Genomic DNA, 20,062 nt, shown 5'->3' on the forward strand with positions numbered 1-20,062 from the left:
GAGAAGCCACATGGACCTACCCGATGCAGCCCTGGGTGCTGGAGCATCTGCGTGGAGACTCCTGCCAGAGCTGAGATGCTTACATGTTTACTGATTTGGCTTTCCTCCTGCAGTCAGTGTCATGATGTGTGTTTTGTGAGATGGAGGAGGACTTTGTGGGTTGGTGTCAGGCATATGGGCTAATGATGGACTTGTGGGTTTGGGCAACACTGGGTTGGGATGTTTTCTTGATGTGCACTTAACCTTTATATAAAACTCTCTCTTACACATGAGTTTCTATGGATTTGTTTCTCTAAAGTACCCAGACTAACACAACTGTTGTTGGTCAATCTCAATATCTACTCATTCACTCAATCATTCAACAAGTGTTTACGATCCACCATGTGACATACTCTGGAGATATAAGAGTGAACAACGGGACAAACCCTCCTCTCAGAGTTCACGTTTTTTAGTGGAACTCTGCCTTCCTTTCATTTTTTTAAAAAAAGCTTTGGGCCTGATCTGGTTTTCAATGTTTTCTGTTTTGTTTTTGTTTCTGTTTTTTTTCATATTGGGTTTTATCTCTGATCTCTGATATATTTTGTCATTGTAGGTAGCACTCTTTAATTTTGTTATATTTTTTTGTTTTGTTTTGTTTTTTTGTATCTGAAACCCAGAATTGCTGAAGCTACAGAGATAAGTAGAATAGAGGTCCCTAGGGCTAAATTGGAGTTATCAAGGAATTTAAGAAGGAAGAGAATGTTTTGAAACTGATGTGGTAGCAATTATACAATAATGCTTGATGAGATTAAACTATGGAATAATATATCTGCAATAGCTCCCAATAAAATGGTTTTGAGAAAAAACCCTCAAAGTGTAAAGCTAATTTCTTTTATATTTTAAGAAAGCCTTTAGAGCAAATGATGATAGGTTGCTAATATGGGTTGAATTATGTCCCTCCTAAATTTATGTTCTTCTGAAACCTATGAGTTTGGAATTAGGGTCTCTGCAGATGTAATCAAGTTAAGATGAGATCATACTGGATTCAAGAGGGCCCAATGGTGTTAAGAACTGGGCTGCTGTGGTGGGGCGTGATCAAGGGCAAGTAGCTGAGAGGAATTACTGAAACCTGAATAAAGGCCAGACATGATAGTGGGACAAGAGGAAAGTAAAAGGAAATAGAGGAAATAACTAGGAGGCAAATGACATTTATAAAGGTCTAAATACAGGCATGTACATGTGTAAATATATTTATATATATGATAGGGAAATCTATGTACATATACTTATGTATTAAGTATTAAGGCAGCAGACAGATATTGGGCCTCTACTCAAATACTCCCTCAACACAGGAAACTTTGTTCTAATAACCCGGCATTCTGTGATGCTCACTTTTCTGACATAATCACAGAAGACAAACTAGGTCCATAAGCAAATGTGATGAAGAAAGCTGATGGTGCCCAGCTATCAGAAGATATAGCGTCTGTGGTCATAAAAGCTTGAAGATAAAGAAGAAGTGGCCATCTAGCTGAGAAGCAACTAAGCCCACATGGAAGAAGCACACCAACTTGTGTGATCATGAGGTGTTGATGGGATCAGGTATCAGACATCAAAGACCCAGAACAAAAAAAAATCATATCAATGTGAATGAGGGGGAAGGTGGAGTGGAGACCCAAAGCCCATCTGTAGACAATTGGACATCCCCTCACAGAAGGGTCACAAGGAAGAGACAAGCCAGTCAGGGTACAGTATAGCACCAACAAACATACAACTTTCCTCTAGATCTTTAATGCTTTCTCCCACCACTATCATGACCCCAATTCTACTTTACAAATCCGACTAGACCAGAGCATGTACACTGGTATAGAAAAGAACTTGAAATGCAGGGAATCCAGTACAGATAAAGCCCTCAGGACCAATAATGAGAGTAGCGGTACCAAGAGGAGAAGGGTGAGGGGAAGGTGGAGGAAGAAATGGGGAACCAATCACAATGAACTACATATAATCCCCGCACAAGGGGATGAACAACAGAAAAGTGGGTGAAGATCGAAAGTGGTCAGTGTAAGATATGAAAGAAAATAATTGATAAATTATCAAGCGTTCATGGGGTGGGGGGGAAAATGAGCTGATGCCAGGGCTCCAGTAGAAAAAAAATGTTTTGATATTGATGATAGCAACATATGTACAAATGTGCTTGATACAATGGATGGATGGATGGATTGTGATAAGAGCTGAAAGAGCCCTCAATAAAATGATTTTTTTAAATAAAGCATTGGGCGGCTAACCACAAGGTTAGGGGTACACATCCCCCATCTTTCTCCATGGGTGAAAGATTAGGTTGTATGTTCGCATAAAGATTTATAATCTCTGAAACTCTGTAGAGCAATTCTACTCTGTTTTATACAACAGCTGTGAGTTGGAATCAATTAAAAGGCAATTTTTGTGTTTGCTTATTTTTGTTTTCTTTATGTTTGCTTTCCTAGTGACTGGCATCCTTATGAGGAGAGGAAGTTTGGCTGTAAACTGACACAGAAGGAAGACAAAGACCATGTGATGACAGAGACAGTAACTGGAGTTGTGCAGCCTTCTACAAGATAAGGAACTTCAAGGGCTGCTGGCAGCTACCAGAAGCTAGATAAAGAAAGAAAGATGAGATCATTGAATTTCTGTGTCAGCTTGGCTGGGCCAGGGTTCTCAGTGATTTGACAGTGAAGACCGAGTAATCCTCTATGAGTGACCCCCTCCAGAATGTGACCTGCTTCCAATGTGAGCAGACACTAGAGAAGTTCCAGCTCGCTTTTGCTGGATCTGGATCCTGAATCTGGCTTGTAGAACTCAGTTCTCGGATCTGGAACCAATAGCCTGCCATGATGCCTGTCGATCCTTGGAGCTCTCAATGGTCTGTCAACCTTTCTGAAGCCAGAAGCCTGTTTCTCGGGCTCATCAGCCCCTGTCGCTGTGAAAGTCGAGAGAAGTTACCAGGCTAACATCAGAGCCGTAGACTTGGGGCTTGCCCTCATCTACAATGGTGAGAACCGTGTCTTGATATGAAGCTCTTCATATAGCTACATATATGAACTTCAATGGTTTTTGCTTCTCTAGAGAACCTGGTCCAAGACCAGCAGGTTCTTCCCTAGGATGTTTGGAGGAAGCAGGACCTGCCAATACCTTGATTTTTAACTGTAAGCTTCTACACCTGGAAGAGGGTATATCCTATTGTTTTGAGTCACCTGTTTATGGTAATTTCTCAAGGCAGGCCTAGAAAATTAATATAACCTCTTGTTCTTAAATAGAAAAGGAAATGTCAGGAGAAACTAACTTCCGATCTTTAGAACCTAATTTCCTCTTTTGGGAAAGGAGCACTTCACCTTTTGTGTCTCCCGGGCTGTGCTGTCCAGTCGTTATCAATTAGATTCTAATTTATGGCAACCCATGTGTCTTAGAGTAGAACTGTGTTCATTGCTGTTCATTGATTCCTTTGGGGGGAAGTAGATCACCAAGGCTTTCTTCCAAGGAATGTCTGACTAGATTTGAACCTCCAACCTTTGGGTTAACAGTCAATCACATTGACTATTAACTCTAGCCTCTTCATTTCCTTTAATTCTCCTTAAACATATGCCAGGCAGCAGCTCTGCCTTCACTGGGTCCACCCCTGCTGGCAAAGTTGTCTCTAAGGAGACCTTCCTGTGAAGCCTTTCTGCCTCCCTTTGCCCCATTTGCCCACCTTGACAATCTCCCCCTTCCCATCCAACTCACTTCTCTTGCCCTAGTTGAACACATGATCTCTGCTGGCTGGATGTGCTGGTTTGGAGATCGTTAAACTGTCCTTGTGTAATTTAAAGTTCCCTTCAATGATGCATGCCTGCCTGTGTATGTCACCAACAGATGTCTGGGGAGTTACATTCTACTCAGAATATGCTCTCCTGCAGTTTCAAGAGCAAGTTTCTGTGTCTTTATTCCTCCTCTCCTCCTGAGCTAGTGGGTTTCATCAGATATATGGGGCTGTTCCTTTTATGGGATTTCCTTTTTATTTCTCCTGCCCATACCCACCGGAGCATCTTTGAAGAGACGCTTTGCAACTGACTGAGATTATTACCGCACAGAAGGCCCCTCGTGCAGCACCACTAGGTGCAACAAACAAATGACATCAGATGTGTTTCTCCAAGTGCTTTTATCCCCGAAGCATTTTAGGAAAGAAAAGCTTGACTGTGAGACTGGTGCAGATGTCACATGTAAAAGAAAGACATCCACAAACCACACAGATCTCTAAAGAACCAGAAGTTACTTCCTTTCCTTGTCCATCACTGTGGTTGTTTTTGCTTTGTTTTGTTTGGATTTAAAGATATGAAAGGAGATTCCAAAATACAAATATGTAAAAATCAACCAGGGGTAAATCCAGCTGAAAAGAAAATTAATAAAATTGGAATGCTCTTTTGTACAGAGAGTACAAAATGTTCCTGTTAGGAGATCCAGTGCAATTCTTAGAGTCACCCGGCCAAGTTGGCTCTGAGCATCTGAGTGCCCAACATACGGAGGAGAACATGACCCATTTCAGGGGCAGAATCCCTCAATTTAAGGTGTGAGGGCCAAATTCTTAGAGGGATGCTTTGTGTTGACAATGATGTGGGGGCTGCTGCTTCCATTCATGGACTGGGAACCAGGAAGGGTCAATGCCCGGCACTGCACAAGACACTACTGCCCGGCAAAGCACCCTCCTGACCAAAATGTCCTTTGAGATTGTAGGACCCAGACAGTCCAAAAGGCAAAACTCCAAATAAACCAGGAGCGTAGTAGAGAAGTGTCTCTAAACGGTCACTTCTCAGACCTTCTCAAAGAGCCTCTGTGGTGGATGAGACACGACCTTCTCACTGAAATCATGGGCAGGTTTCCTGACCTTTCCCAAGGCCACCAGCGAGAATTGTTAGTGAGGCATTTCAGGCTTAGCGATCCCTGGATGTGGAATTTTGGCCTGACAACCTGCCTACCCTAGGCTCTCCCATTGTGATTTCAACCCCACAAAGGTAGACGACTGGGACTCACCAGCCACTCTGAGGGGGCAAAGGCTCTCTGCTCCCGTCAAGACTGACAGCCTCCGAAACCCCAGAGACCCTGTTCCACACTTCCCTATGGCAAAGAGTTGGGGTGGGTTGGTTTGGGTTTGGCATTCTATCTTATCTAAAGTAAAACTAAGAAGATAAGGTCACGTGTTAACTCTCTCAGTTAATAAATTGCTCATTTCATCCCAATCATGAAAAAAAAAAAAGGTATTCCTTCCACTGTCTCATGTTCTTTTTTTTTTTTTTGCAGGTTTCCAAGCCTTAGAGACTCTCTACCACTGGCACCAATGCTGCTGATCTTCCCTGAAGAGTACTGAGAAAATTGGCAGGAGTTTTCCGGATTCAACAGGATGCTTGCTATAGGATTCAACCCACTGAATGGTCCCATCCTTATGTTCTTCACCTATGTGAATCTGCTAAAGAAATGGTGAATGCTAAGCCCCCTCGGTGGGAAGAAAAGCAGGCCATTGTCAAGGGTAGAGAGGGTGTCTCGGTTCAGCTTCTCTAGAAGCAGAGCCTGAGCTGAGGATTGTTCTGGAACTTATTCATGAGGGAAGAACTCTCAGGAAAAAAAGAAGAGAAACAAGATAAAGCAGAAGAACATTAAGCAAGACTATGGCTCAGGTAGCTTCAGCAGGGCCTAACACAGATGCACCACAGAGCTGGACACCAGCTCTGATAGTTCCTCAGTAGTCAATCCTTGCCTCTGGTAGAAGGTGAGGGATGTGTAGCCTCCAAGATGAGGCCACTCCCAAGTGAGCAAAGGCAATGTTCTGAGGCGGAGAGAGTGACTGTGCGCTTGTCACCGCCCACAGAGCAGCTGGACCACCAGGGGCAAAGCCAGGAGCTGGTGACGGAGATCGGGACAGACACCAACAGCGCATCTCAGGCGGCAACTTCCTAAGGCACTGTTCTCTTCATCAACCAATGGCAGATCCTAGAGGTCCCAAAGTTCTTCTGAATGACAGTGCAAGCCTTAGCTGGGACTACGATTCCAAAAGAGAAGAAGTCTCTAGTACTGGTGCTGCAAACCATTTTAGATTTATATTTGGCATTGATTTAAACTATAGCCTTGGGCCTCTGTATGTGGTTCCCTCCACCACCACCCCCCGCCCCCTCCGCCCAAAAGAAAACAACATGTATCCTGGTCAATATGTATATCTGTAGTAACAATAATAAAGATTCCAGGGTGAGGGGATAAAGGGGAGTGGCTATCAAGAAGGTCAACAAGAAGGAGAACATTTTGAAATGGACTGCGGTGATGACTGTACAATCCTGCTTGATGTGACTGAACTAAGGAATGTCATGATATGTGTTAGAGCTCCCAATAAAATGATGTTTTCTCATGTATCTATGTCCTAACACCCATTATTTGTGAATGTGACCTTATCTTGGGAAAAAAAATTTTTCCCAGCTATAACTCAGTTAAAGAGGTCAAGATGATTATTTGGGTGGACTCGAAGTCTACTAGTAAGTGTCCATATGAAAGAGAGAGAAGAAAAGGCACTAACACAGAAGAGAAGGCTAAATGGAGACACATGCAGAGATCAGAGTCATGCAGGCCCAAGCCCAGGCACACCTGGAGTCACCAGAAACTGAAAGAGGCAAGGAACAGACCCTCCCTGAGAGCTTCTGGAAGAAGAGTGGTCCTACTGATGTCTTCATTTTGGACTTGTGGCCCTCAGGATGCTGAAGGGATACATGTATGTTGTTTAAAGCCATCTATTTTATGGTCATTGGTTATGGCAGCTACAGGAAATAAATATAGCCTTCACTTCCTGTCTGGTCTTAAAGTTGATGAACCACTGAGAGTCTCCATTTTGTAATATATAAAAGAGAATAGTAATCTTGTTGTTTCTTGTGTAGATTAATTGAGATATTAACAATATACACGGGGAAGTCAGCACTTGACACATAACAGTTAGGCAATTAGAATTACTTTGTCTCCTCCCTTATCTGGGTTGGCCTTAATTGAAGCACTGGAAAGTAGTTTTTTACTCTGCCTTTCCCCTGTGCCAATCCCAGCATTCTAACCACAGATCCTTTCCTCTCTCAATGAGGCTTTGCAAACAAAGATGGCAAGAAAGCCACGGGTGAAGTTTCCAGAAACATCATGTTCAATAATAGCTCTTGTCTTGTTTATTTCTATCACATTGAAGAAATGATAAGATTTAAAAATAATGTTTATCAAAATGTAGTGTATTCCAATAGACAGAATATTCATTAGGGCAGAATATGATGAATGTTCAATCTGAGCACAACAATGAGACCAGTACTCAGACGAAGAAACAGAACATTAGACTCAAGAAGCCCCACCAGGGCTCCTTCCCAATCACTCCCTCCCACTCTCTGCCAAGAGAAAGAACACAATGTAAACTCTCAATCACCATAAACGAATTTTTCCTGTTGTCAAACTTTATATAAATGAAATCATACAACATTTATGTTTTCACAAGTGGCCTCTTTTGTGCAACATAATGTTTGCGGGTTATACCCATATTATTGCATGGGTTCATAACTTGTTCATTGTCATCTGTATACTGTATTACATTGTGGTAAATTGTCATTGTCATACGTAAATAGTAAAAACTGCAATGTAAACCTGGAGTAATACAATATACAAATGACAATGAACAATTTACCATTAGATGTGAAAGTATTACATCATGACCACCACTTGTCAGTCAGTCTGTCATACTGTAGTGGCTTGTGTTTTACTGCGATTCTGGAAGCTCTGTCACTGGTATTTCGAATGCCAGCATGGTCACCCCACGTGAACAGGTTTCAATGGAGCTTCCAGGCTCAGAGCAGACTACTAAGAAAGAATCCGCTGCCCTCTCCAGAGGAAGTAGCCTCTGAAAACCTTATGCCTTGCTTCAAGACCTGGTCAGACACTGAAGGCCTACTGAATGGACTCAGAACATTGCTGGAAAGAGCGCCTGAGGACGGATGGTCTCCTGGGGTCGGAAGGCTCTGGAAACGTGACTGAGGAAAAGCCGCTTTCTCAACGTCAAGGTGACCACGGTGATGTGAATGCAGTAAGGCCTGGAGGAGTGGAGCCTTCCGGATCTTCGATTACTGATGGGGCACAACTGAAGGTAAGGAGAACCCGCTGCAAAAATCGATCAATGATTGGAACTTGAACTGTACAAAGCATGAATCTAGGAAGATTGGAAGTGGTCAAAATTGAGATAGAACATACAAATATGAGTATCCTCGGTGTTCGTGGGCTGAAATGGGCTGGTATTGGCCAGTTTGAATAAGAAAATCATACGAGTTACTACACCAGGAATGGCCCAATCAAGAGAAATGGCGATACATTCACTGTCGGAAGACGTTTAAAGATAGATCTTAAAATGCAAAGTCGTCTATGTTAAGATTTTATCTGTCACCTTCAAGGAAATGCTATCGATGGAACTATTTCCCAAATTTATGTACCAATCACTAAAGCTTGTATCGAAAAAAAAAAGAATTAGACCCATGTCTTCAGGTAGAAATTGATCAAATATGCAATGAAGAGGAATTGATAATTATTGGTGATTGGAATGCAAAAGTTGCAGAAGAAAGAACAGTATTTGGAAAATATGGTCTAGGTGATAGAAATGAAGCTGGAGATTACATGTTAAAATTTTACAAGACCAACAACTTGTTCATGGCAAATACCTTTTTCAACAACACAACTAGTGACTATATACACTAACATCTCCAAATGGGAATGCACAGAAATGAAATTGGCTATGTCTATGGGAAGAGTTGATGGAGAGGCTCAATGTAAGTAGCTAAAATCCATCCAGGGCCCTGGAACAGATCATCAACAGCTCATATATAAAGTCAAAATAAAACCGAAGATTTAAAACAAGTCCACAAGAGCCAAAATACCACCTTGAATCTATCCCACAGGAACTTTGAGAACATCTCAAGAACAGATTTGATGTATCGAACACTACTGACAGAAGATGTGATGAGCTGTGGGAGGACATCAAGAACACCATTCATGCAGAAAGTACAAGGTCATTTAAAAGACAGGAAAGAAAGAACAGACCAAAGTGGATGTCAGAAGAGACTTTGAAACTTGCTCTTAATCATAACGTAGTTAAAACAATTATGACGTCAAAGAACTGAACAGAAAATTCCAAGGGAGGTTCTAGAAAACAAAGTAAAGTATTATAATGAAATGTGCAAAGTCGTAGAACTGGAAAACCAGAAAGAAAGAATATGCTCAGCATATCTTCAACTGAAACAACTCAAGAAAAAATTCATCTCAAGTAGAAATATTTAAATAGTCTATGCTTCAATTTTGAGTAATTCAGGAAGCATCCAAAGAAGATGTAAAGAAGACACAGAATCACTATACAAAAATAACTACATTCCATCATTTCAAGAGCTAGCTCATGAGAAGAACCAATGGTGCTGAAGGAAGAACTTCAAGCCACACTAAAAGCATTAGCCAAAAAGAAGGCTCCAGAAATTGATGGAATATCAATTGAAATGTCTCAAGAAGTTAATGAAGCACTGGAAGCACTCTCTTGTCTGTGCCAGGAAATTTGGAAGCCAGCTTCTTAGCCAATGGACTGGACAAGATCTATATTTCTGCCCATTCCAAAGAAAGGTGACTCAACAGAATGCTCAAACTACACAACAATACCACTGACATGGCACGAAAGGAAAATTTTGCTCTGAAGTTTATGTTGCAGCAGGACATTGACAGGGAACTGCCAGAAGTTTAGGCTGGATTCAAAAGAGGACTTGGAACAAGGAATATTATTGCTGATGTCAGATAGATCTTGGCGGAAAGCAGAGAACACCAGAGAGCTGTTTATTTATGTTTTATTGACTGTGCCAAGGCACTTGACTGAGTGAACCAGGACAAATTATGCATTGAGATTATGCAAATTATGCATAGCCTTGAGATGAACGGGAATTCCAGAACACATCATTGTGCTTAAGCAGAATTTGTACATGGATCAAGAGGAAGTTGTGGAACTAGAACAAGGGGACACTGATGGTTTAAAACCAGGAAAGGTGTGTGTCAGGGTTGTATCTTATCACCGTACTTAGTCAATCTGTCAGCTGAGCAAATCATCAGAAAAGCTGGAGTATATGAAGAAGATGTGGTATCAGGATTGAAGGAAGGCTTATTAACAACATCTGATAAGCAGATGATACAACTTTGCTTGCTTGCTGAAATGGAGGAGGACTCGAAGCACTTGTTGATGAAGATCAAGGATTGTAACCTTCAGTATTGATTACAAGTCGATGAAAAGAAGACTAAAATCCGCACAGCTGAGCCAATAGGTAGCACCATGTTAAATGGAGAAAAGGTCGAAGTTGTCAAGGAGATTGTCTTGCTCGGATCCACAATCAATGCTCGTGGAAGCAGCACTCAACAGATCAAAAGGTGCATTCCATTAGGTCCATCTGCTGCACATGACATCTCTGGAGTATTGAAAGGTGAGGAATGGTACTTTGAGGTCTAAAGTGTGCCTGATTGAGTCCATGGTATTTTCAGTTGCTTCACATGCATGTGAAAGTTGGACATTTTAAGCAAGACCAAAGAAGAATCCACGCATTTGGTTTGTGGTGCCGGTAAAGAATTTTGGAAATGCCAAGGGCTGTCAAAAGGACAAACACTTGTCTTGGAAGAAGTACAGCCTGAGTGTTTATATGCTTTGGACATGTCCGGAGAGCCCAGTGCCTGAAGAAGGACACCGTGCTTGGTAAAGCAGAGGGACATAAAAAAGAGAGAAAGACCCTCATCAGGATGGATGGACACAGGGGCTGCAGCGATGGGCTCCAGCAGAAGAACAATCGTGAGGAGGGTGCAGGGCTGGGCAGGGTTTCGTTCTGTTGTGTGCAGGGTCACTGTGGGTCGGAACAGACTCAAGAGCACCTACCAAGTGCATTCTGAGACTTACACCACAACGGATCTCTCCAGTCTCTGGAGTGGCATTCGGGTTGTTGATTATTTGGAGTTATTACAAACCGTGCTGCTAGAAGCATTCCATTTTTATAGCATAAAACTCAAACTCGGGAAAACTGACATATCTACAATAGTAAATATTCCAAAGTATGGTATACCCGTCACCTTATATAAGAATGTAAGGCCATAGAGTTGATGTCAACTTATAATAACTCTATGTATGGTGTCTGAGGGGGTACATCTTTCTAAGAACAGACAGTTTCATCCCTGTCTCTTGTGGCATTTCTCCTGGGTTTGAACGGTGATCTGGAGGTTAGCAGCCCAGTGTCTAACTTATCTACGTATTTTAAAAATCTCTCTCAAATCTTGTACATATTTCATTAGACCTATTCCTAGATGTTTAGTATTTTTGATGCCTTTATAATGGTATTGGGACTTTGTGGGATTCTAAGAAGAGGGAAAATTTTAATAGTCTGAGCTTTGCTGCCTCTCTAGACAAATATCATAAGATTTTCTTTTGTTAAAATTGTAGAAGGAGGAAAATTATTTAAATATTCCAAACTGTTCAAGCTGGCAAAAGGGAACATAAAAAGGACCAGAGGCTGCAATTAGCCAATCATGGTGTCAGCTACGAATTCCTGTTTTCACTTCCAACAATCTCTCATATGCCCTAAGAGACCCTTTCCCAGAAAAGGGTCCAAAAGAAACAACGTGACTGGCTATGGTTTGTGTAAAAGAGAGGCGAGCTGTTTCATTGATCTTTGGCCAGAGAGTTTAGTACTTTTTCTGATGGCAAACACTTGTGAAAGGGGTGGGGTGGGGGGAGAAATCCAATGCTTCCATGCTCGCTTATATGTCAAGATTATCTCTTTTAATCTTCATGAAAAATCCATCTGCTGTTAGCATCCCCTCTCTTTTACAGTGGACGAATCTGAGATGCAGAGAGATGAATGGTTCACAGAACGATGGAAATGCAAACCCAGGTCTGACAAAGCCAAAGGCATTTCCCCCCTTTCAAAGTACCATACTTAGTATTTTCCTAAGTGCATAAATGGCATGGAGGCCACATCTGACCTTCTTTGGCTACACAAGACAGAAACTCCATCTCCACACCCATCCAAGGCTGATGGCCACAGGGCAGAGATCAGACACTCGTCCACCCTCCATCTTCCTGTCTCCCTGTTCGGAGGCCAGTTGGTCCTCCCAGGGCACTCTACTTCTCCACGGGGTTGATCATTCGACACAATGGTGACACAAAGCACTCATGATGAGGGAGGTTTATGAGGGTAGTTAACAGGTTGCCACAAGCCACGGTCAGAAAACATTAAGGTAAGAGCCACTGGTTCACAGCAATATTTCCCCTCAGCCAGCAGCCAAGTCTCCTTCCCTGGTTCGCAGCCTCTGAACCATGAGGGTCTTTGGCCTCTGCCTCCCTGGGCCAAAAAAGGCTGCCTCCTGGTCTGCCTCATAATCTCATAGACATGGTCTTGCTCCTCTGCTCTGTCTCATGGTCTCCTTGCCTCAGCATTTGGTCTCGATGTGGCCTGGCTTCTGCTGCCTCCACCACTTTAAGCAGGGGTTTCAAACATCCTCCAGGGTTAGCTCTGCTTCCTTTATGGTCCTGGGGATTCCCTCTCTTCTGAGCTTCTGAGATGGCTCTCTTTTAGCCAGGAGAATGGCAACTCAAAGGGACTGATCCTTTCTATTAGTATTTCCACACACTTTATTTGCCTGGCCCCACCCAATTATTTGGTGAGAGTTAGAAAGACCTGGATAGAAGAGACATATTGTGTTAGTCTGGGTAGTTTAGAGAAACTCATGTATAAGAGAGAGTTTTATATAAAGGTTAAGTGCGCATCAAGAAAACATCCCAACCCAGTGCTGCCCAAACCCACAAGTCCAACATTCAACCACATGTCCAACACCAATCCAAAAAGTCTTCCTCCATCTCACAAAACAGACGCAATGACGCCGACTGCAGGAGGAAAGCCGAATCAGTGAACGTGTAAGCATCTCAGTGCTGGCAGGGGTCTCCACACGGCTGCTCCAGCACCCAGGGCTGCATCGGGGTAGGTCCATGTGGCTTCTCTATGGGGATGTCTTGCAGGAAGTGAGCCTTGCCAGCTGAAGCAGGGAACTGGCTAAGGCAGCTGCACCCTGGTCCAACCATCACAAAGCAAGAGAACTAGAAGAACTAGACCTAGAGAACTAGAAAGGTGAGGCTCCCTGAGCCATTTATGTCTCTACCTTTCAAATAACCCCACGTGTTTATCAGCCAGGTTGGCACAATAAACCTTAGCTATCTCACATATTAAGAAATCTCACTTCACCACACTAACTATTAAAATAAAGGCATGTTTTGCATAAAAATATTTATTAATGATGTACAACTACACACACACACACACACACACACACACACACACACGCCTTAGGGGGATAAATGACAGAAACGAGAGTGAAGGGATACAGCAGATGGTGTCAAATATAAAAAAAGAGTAATAATATATCATTTATCAAGGGTTCACGAGGGTGGGAGGAAGGGGGAGAAGGAGGGGAAGAAAGGGGAGTGGCTAATAAGCATCAGACATGTGCTCATAAAACATGTGTGTGTGTGGCCGCTCAAGCCAAGGAATGCTGATTCAGCAGCTGTCTCAGCTGGGAGTCGCCAAGAGAGCAAAAGAAGCTATTCTTAAAACAGTAGATAAAATTACTTGAAGAGTTCAAATAAATTCTGCCAGAACTGTGAGACCCAGGGTTCAATGAGACCACCGAGTCACCATGCTCCCCAGGACTGGGTTGAGAGGGTCAAATAAAAAGCCCGGGGTGGGCTCTGCAGCCTCGCCTTTCTCACCCCCACCCCCCCACCCGCTGACGTGGATCCTGTAAACAGAAACAGAAGGATCGTTTTCCGGAGACTAGCACGTGCACATGTTCCGAAGCTCCATTTCTATTTTTAATCCTTACAGGAAGCTTTAGGGACATGGAAAAAATGCAATGTATTGTTTGGGAATCTTTTTTTTTCCTTTGCAATTCAAACTAGCAAATCTCTCTTCTCTGAACAGTTTCCGAATGTGACGCACAGGCAGGCTATTGTCCTCAAGCCCGAAGAACCCGGTCTTGTCATTGTGAGTTCTCGTGAAGCCAGCTCCAACTTCACCCGATGTTTGTGCCCTCGAATCTCCGGTGGCTACTGAGCCCATCCATGTCACCAAGCCGCTCGCTCTCCCCGACCCTCCACTTTTAAACATGACCTTCGTTCCCAGGAACGGATCCTTCCTGGGGGCAGGTCCCAAGTCAGCGCACTGAAGTCTTGCCAGCCTCGCTTTGAAGGCATATTCTGGTCGCATTTCTTCAAAGACGGATGGGTTGGTTCTCTGGAAGGCCATGGTAAGTGTAAGATTCTTCACCAACGCCACAGTGTGATGGTATCGCTTCTTCTGTCTCCCTTCACCCAGACAACAGCCTGCAGCTTGTACGGTGGGCAGGCGATGGTGTAGCATGTTCGTAGGTGGGAAACTCTCCACAAGGAGGCACGTAGACACATCCCCTCCCCGGGAAGGAAGAGAAGATGCGGGACTCTTGTCAACCACCATCGACGGAGCGCTGCCCTGCTCTGGGTGCTTTTGGCACCACCACCACCACCACCCCTTGTTTATTCGTAGGCCACGGTATGAGGGCAAGCCTTCGCTTCATAGCAGTGAGGAGGAGGTTTGACTGCACAGAGCAGAAAATCCAAGCAACCATGGGGTGAGAAAATGCAAGGAGACTTCTCCCCTAGCTAAAGAAGGGCAGGACCAGACCAGGGCCAATGGAGCAGCCCAGGCAGACAAGGCAGTGGTCAGATGCAGACTCCGCCAAGCTCTGCCTGGTTTTCTGCCTCAGGCCTTTCTGCCTCAGGCTGCATCTCCAGCCTTGTGCTTGAAGGGAACGATTCTGGGCAAAGGGTACCTAATAGCCCATTTGCCATGTCTTTAAGAGGTTTGATAGAAAAATGGTACTCCCGCCTAAAGTTCACTGAACTGTGCAGTGTCCTGCACTGGCATTGGTCCTTGTCACGGAATGAACTGCTGGAGAGAGAAAGAGTGGTTCTTGATAGGTGATTAGCAGTGGGGGGCAGACCCATATAGAATGATGGAGACGTACACACCCCGGCTAGTGTTTAAAGTGTGACACTTTGGGGATTTTGTTAGATGCAGTCAAGTTGCTTCCGACTCATGATGACCCTGTGCGCGACAGATCAAAGCCCTGCCTGTCCTGTGCCACCCTCAAAATCCCTATTATATTTGAGCCCATTGTTGCAGCCAGTGGGCCCCGCTATATCCTGGATGGTCTCCCACTTCTGTTTCCCTGAACATCCACTTTACCAATCAATGTCCAGCTTTTGCTTGCATATGAGGGGGTACCCCAAAAAACCCGGATTTTTAAAAAGCCGTGTATTTAAATATTTCTATCAAACAACTTTAATGCCTTCAAAGTATTCTCCATTATACTTAATACATTTGTCAAATCTGTGATTCCATTCTTGGAAACATTTTTCAAACTCATATGTTTGGCTTGCTGACAGCACCTCCCTCATTTTTTTCTTCGCCTCTACTACATCATCAAATTGCTGTCCTTTCGTGTCCCTCTCCATACTTGGAAAGAAAAAGAAATCACACAGAGCAGGCCAGGTGGGTAAGGTGCATGGGGCAAGAGAGGCATTCTGTTTTTTGCCCAAAACTGGTACACTGAGATGGCTGCATAAGCAGGTGCATTGTCATGGTTGGCAAAACCAGTCCCCTTTCTGCCACAAATCAGGAATCAGACTTTTTTTAAAATTAAAAGATCACTTTATTGGGGGCTCTTATACTTCTTTTAGCAATCCATACACCAATTGTATCAAGCATATTTGTACATATGTTGCCATCGTTATTTTCTAAACATTTACTTTCTATTGAGCCCTTGGTATCAGCTCCTCTTTTTTCCCCTCCCTCTTGGCCCAACCCAAACCCTTCATAAAACAGGTTTTGTTGGTCACACACTGGTATGAAACCTCTTCAGAAACTCTAAATAGAAAGCTTGATTTAGCAGTCTGACCTGGTGGAATGAACTCCAAATACACTTCAAGATGGCATTTTCATTGGTTCAAGAAGCTGACGGATGTCCAGAATGAGGTTTGTAATCAATTGACATTTCAGTTTTTTTGAAATGAGAAAAGCACTCACACACTCGAGATTTTTCCCTAGCGCTGTCTTTGTAAGCTGTGTTCAAAATCACAACAGTTTCTGTGGCAATTTTCCAGATCAGGAAATAAAATTCCACAGCCGCACACTGTTCTCTTAAATTTACCATCACAAAAAAGGAGGTTTAAGCAAAACTGTTTTGCTGAAAAAATGCACTGTGACCAGAGAGAACCTTCCCAGGTGACACCACTGGATGGATGTACTAACTCAGAGCGAGTTACTAGATACTCACCAATCTTGTGGAGGGTTGGGGTGGAGGGGAAGGGGAGGGGATGCATACCAGGAAGCTCCACCCAGTAGAACTTTTTTCTGTTTTTTCTTTTTTGGTGGGGCAGGGGAGGCCTGGTATGAGGTGATTAGAAATACTATGGCTGGTGTCAAGCACACTCTTGCTCTCCAACACTTTAAAGAATTGTATGAGGGTAGGAGGATGCTAATTATAATAAAGCCAGAACAGCAGGCATCAAATCAGGCTCCGTCAAGCAAAGGGGCTGGATGTCCTACAGAGGAGGTTCCGACTGGATACCCCACCCAAGGCCACACAGTGAGGAGTCCAACTGCAGCTCAATCTCACCATAAATATAACCTACGCTCCTTAATAATTGCACGAGAAACTTAGGATTTCTGAATGCAGAGACACTAACAAGACTGATGCTTCCACCCCTCCCGGGAGCTCAGACTCACTCGGGCTAGAGGCAAATGACTCAATAAACAGGATCAGGGAGTATCTGATCCAGGGGAGTGATATTGGAGGAGATGTTGCTTTAAGACAACAAACAAACAAATGTACACATAAATAAAGTCTTCCTCCTTCTCTCCACTGGAAGAATGCGAGATTGTACTCAGTAGGTTCCGAGAACAAAAGGGCACTTCACTCAGGCCCTGCTCCTCCCTGTGAGCAGCCACCGGATGGGTGGCTCTTGGTAGGGAGTGGGCCAAAGGTGAGAGGTCACAGCAGCCAGAGGCTTGGCCTCTCTCTCACTCCTGCCCAGTAACCACTGGCCTAGACCTATGAGCTCCCAGAGTGAAGCTAAATGAGATGCAGGGATTCATCCTATTCAAAGAATGCATGAATTGGAGAAAGCCATTCTCCCAACAAACTGTTTTCCTTTTGACTCTCCGCAAGGGGCGCTCCTTGGTGCAGCGGGTACACCGAGAGGAAACCCACCAGCTGCCTGCCTTCACAGATCCTGCATCGCATGGACCCTCTGGTAACTGCACCGGGCATCCACAGGCAGCCTCCTGCCTTACAGACATGCGGCACCCACCTCTCCACTCATCGATCCTTCCATCTCATCTTGGTCCATCCATCACTCCCCTGCCTAGCTCCAAACTCTCTGGGGACGGCTGCTAAAGTATCCGACAAAGGCACAGATGAAGCACAAATGCCTTGAGTGCATGTATTACTAAATTTTCCCAGGTTTTTGCTAGTATTATTGATTGTAATGGAGTCTGTGGTGGCATATATAGTTCACTCGAGTACTGAAAGGTGGCTGGTTTGAATCCACCCACCTCAGAAACAAGGCCTAGTGACTGAGCTCTTGCCAAAAAGTCCATCCTTGGAAACTGTATGGAGGCGCACCCTCCTGCTCTGACACATATGGATTCACTGTGAATCAAAGTGGGCTCCAGGGAAACTGGTTTGGTTTTAGTTGATTGGGGGAAGGCCATTTGATAATATGGGGAAACGGTAGGATGGCATACTCAGAAAAGGAAGCTCTCATAAAAATGCTTAGACTGTAAGAGGCATCTTAACTTCAGAAGGTTCAACGTGTGGAAGTAAAGGGTTTTCAGAGACCATAATAGTTGGTGACATTTGCCATCCATCCATGAGTGGAGCATCTACATCTGCGCTATCCCTATGGATCTGTGGGCGCCTCCACGCCTGGGGAGGTTAGACTGGGGAAGTGCAAGAGTTCAGGGGGCGGTCGCAGGTTTTGAGTCTCATATCGCACTTGCTCTTCTTATAATGTGATTTCTACTCTGCTTCTACCGAGAAGGGAGCGCGTGGAGTGGATTGTGACCACAGTCCCAAGACCCATACCGGCCCCCCTGCACCCCACCCCCAACCCCGCTGCAGTGTGTTGTTTAACCTTTATGCTTATGGTGAAGATCCCAGTAGAGAATGGGTACTCTTTCTTGTATTAATGAGGCAGAATTAGTGCAGGGTGCCTTTCAGTCACTCTTTTTAAAAAACTTTCTATTGTGATTTATGTGAAGGTTCACTGAGATCATCAGTTTTACATTCAACAATTCATTCCCACTTGTTTTCATTTCATTTTAATACTTGACTTTGTCTTTTTTTTAACTTTGTAAACAGTTGAATGGCCACATAATGATCCACATATCATACAATTCAATACTCAATCATATCAAGAAGAGTTGCACCATAATTATCACCATGATCAATTCTTCTTCTTTCTTGTACTCATTGTTATAAGCTCCCCATATCCTCCCAACTTCCCCCAACATACACCTAATAAACTAGGAATCAAGTTACTGTCGCTATAAATTTGTCTATACTGGATTTCATATACATAAAAACATACCCACCAACCCCCTCCCCGCCAAAGAACTAACAATAATAAAATAAAATAGAGAAAATTTTCCATTGAAAAGGAAGTAGAAAATGATAAGGACTAGAACTTTAAAATGGGTCAAAAGTGAGGTAAAATGATAAAGTTTTTTTTTTCAATCTTTTCTCGTGTTTTTTTTTATTGGTCCACATCTGAGGACCTGGGGGTTTTGTTGATGTTGTTTATTTAAATGATAAAGTTTTAAATTTTAACCTAATGACCACTGCCATAATCCACTTTCACAGGCACTCGGCATGATAGCAAGGCTATTCACATGCCTGGTCTATGGTGAGAGGGGAGTCACTGGACACTTAATTCAGGTGTATTTCCCCTTCACTTTTTCTTTCAATTGAAACAACTTTTAAATGGGTCAGGGGTGAGATCCAATGATAAATAAGATACTATATTTTAACCTAACTATATCTACTATACTTGTCTTTACAATGCTCTTACTGATAACAAGGCTATTCACATCCCTCAACTAGGATCAGGGCTACTCACTGGAGGCTTAATCTATGTGTGGACCCCGCAAATGGATTTTGGGCTTCAACTGTCATCCACAGCCTTCTGCAAACCAGCTGTTCAAAATTTAAACTCTGATCCCATTCCCTCCTTTGGATTTGGATTATGTTATTTATAATCCTCGGATCACACGGGCTGGTGTGATTCTTCCGTGTGGTCTTAAATGACTCCTCATTTAGATGGCTGCCTATTTGAAGACAAGGCTTTCAGACCGCAGGCACTACTCTTACAGATAGCCAGGCACCATCTAGTTTCTTTGTCACCCTTTACTATAGCACCCATACCTTCAGTGATGTCTTCAATAATTCATATACATTTTGTTTCAACACATTCATTCAATCCTTAATTCACTTCCTCTCCTTGTTTCCTGTTTCCATTCTTCCTTCTTTCCTGACCCTCTGAACTGTATCCGTGAGCAAATGCTCCCCTTTTGCTCTTACATAGCTGATTATTCTGAGACTGGGGTGACTTCAGTTTCAGAACCGAAGGGTATTTAAGGGCCAGAGTTTTGAGGGGCCCCAGCAGTCTCTATTCAGCCAGTAAGCCTGATCTCAAGTATGATTTTGAATTCTGTTCCACATTTTCCTTCCACTTGCTACAGCGCCTTCTCATGTGATCTTTTCCAGAGCAGGTGGTAGTGGTGGCTGGGTACCACCTAGTCTTTCTGGTCTCAGAGTTCTGGAGACTGATGATTGCACGATCCACTCGTCTCCTTTGTGTCTTTCGGGGTTTTTTTTTAATCGTTTTATTAGGGGCTCATACAACTCTTATCACAATCCATAC

This window comes from Echinops telfairi, unplaced genomic scaffold (assembly GCF_000313985.2).
Source record: "Echinops telfairi isolate 266 unplaced genomic scaffold, ASM31398v2 ScPeMD7_25;HRSCAF=90, whole genome shotgun sequence".
Taxonomy (NCBI): Eukaryota; Metazoa; Chordata; class Mammalia; order Afrosoricida; family Tenrecidae; genus Echinops; species Echinops telfairi.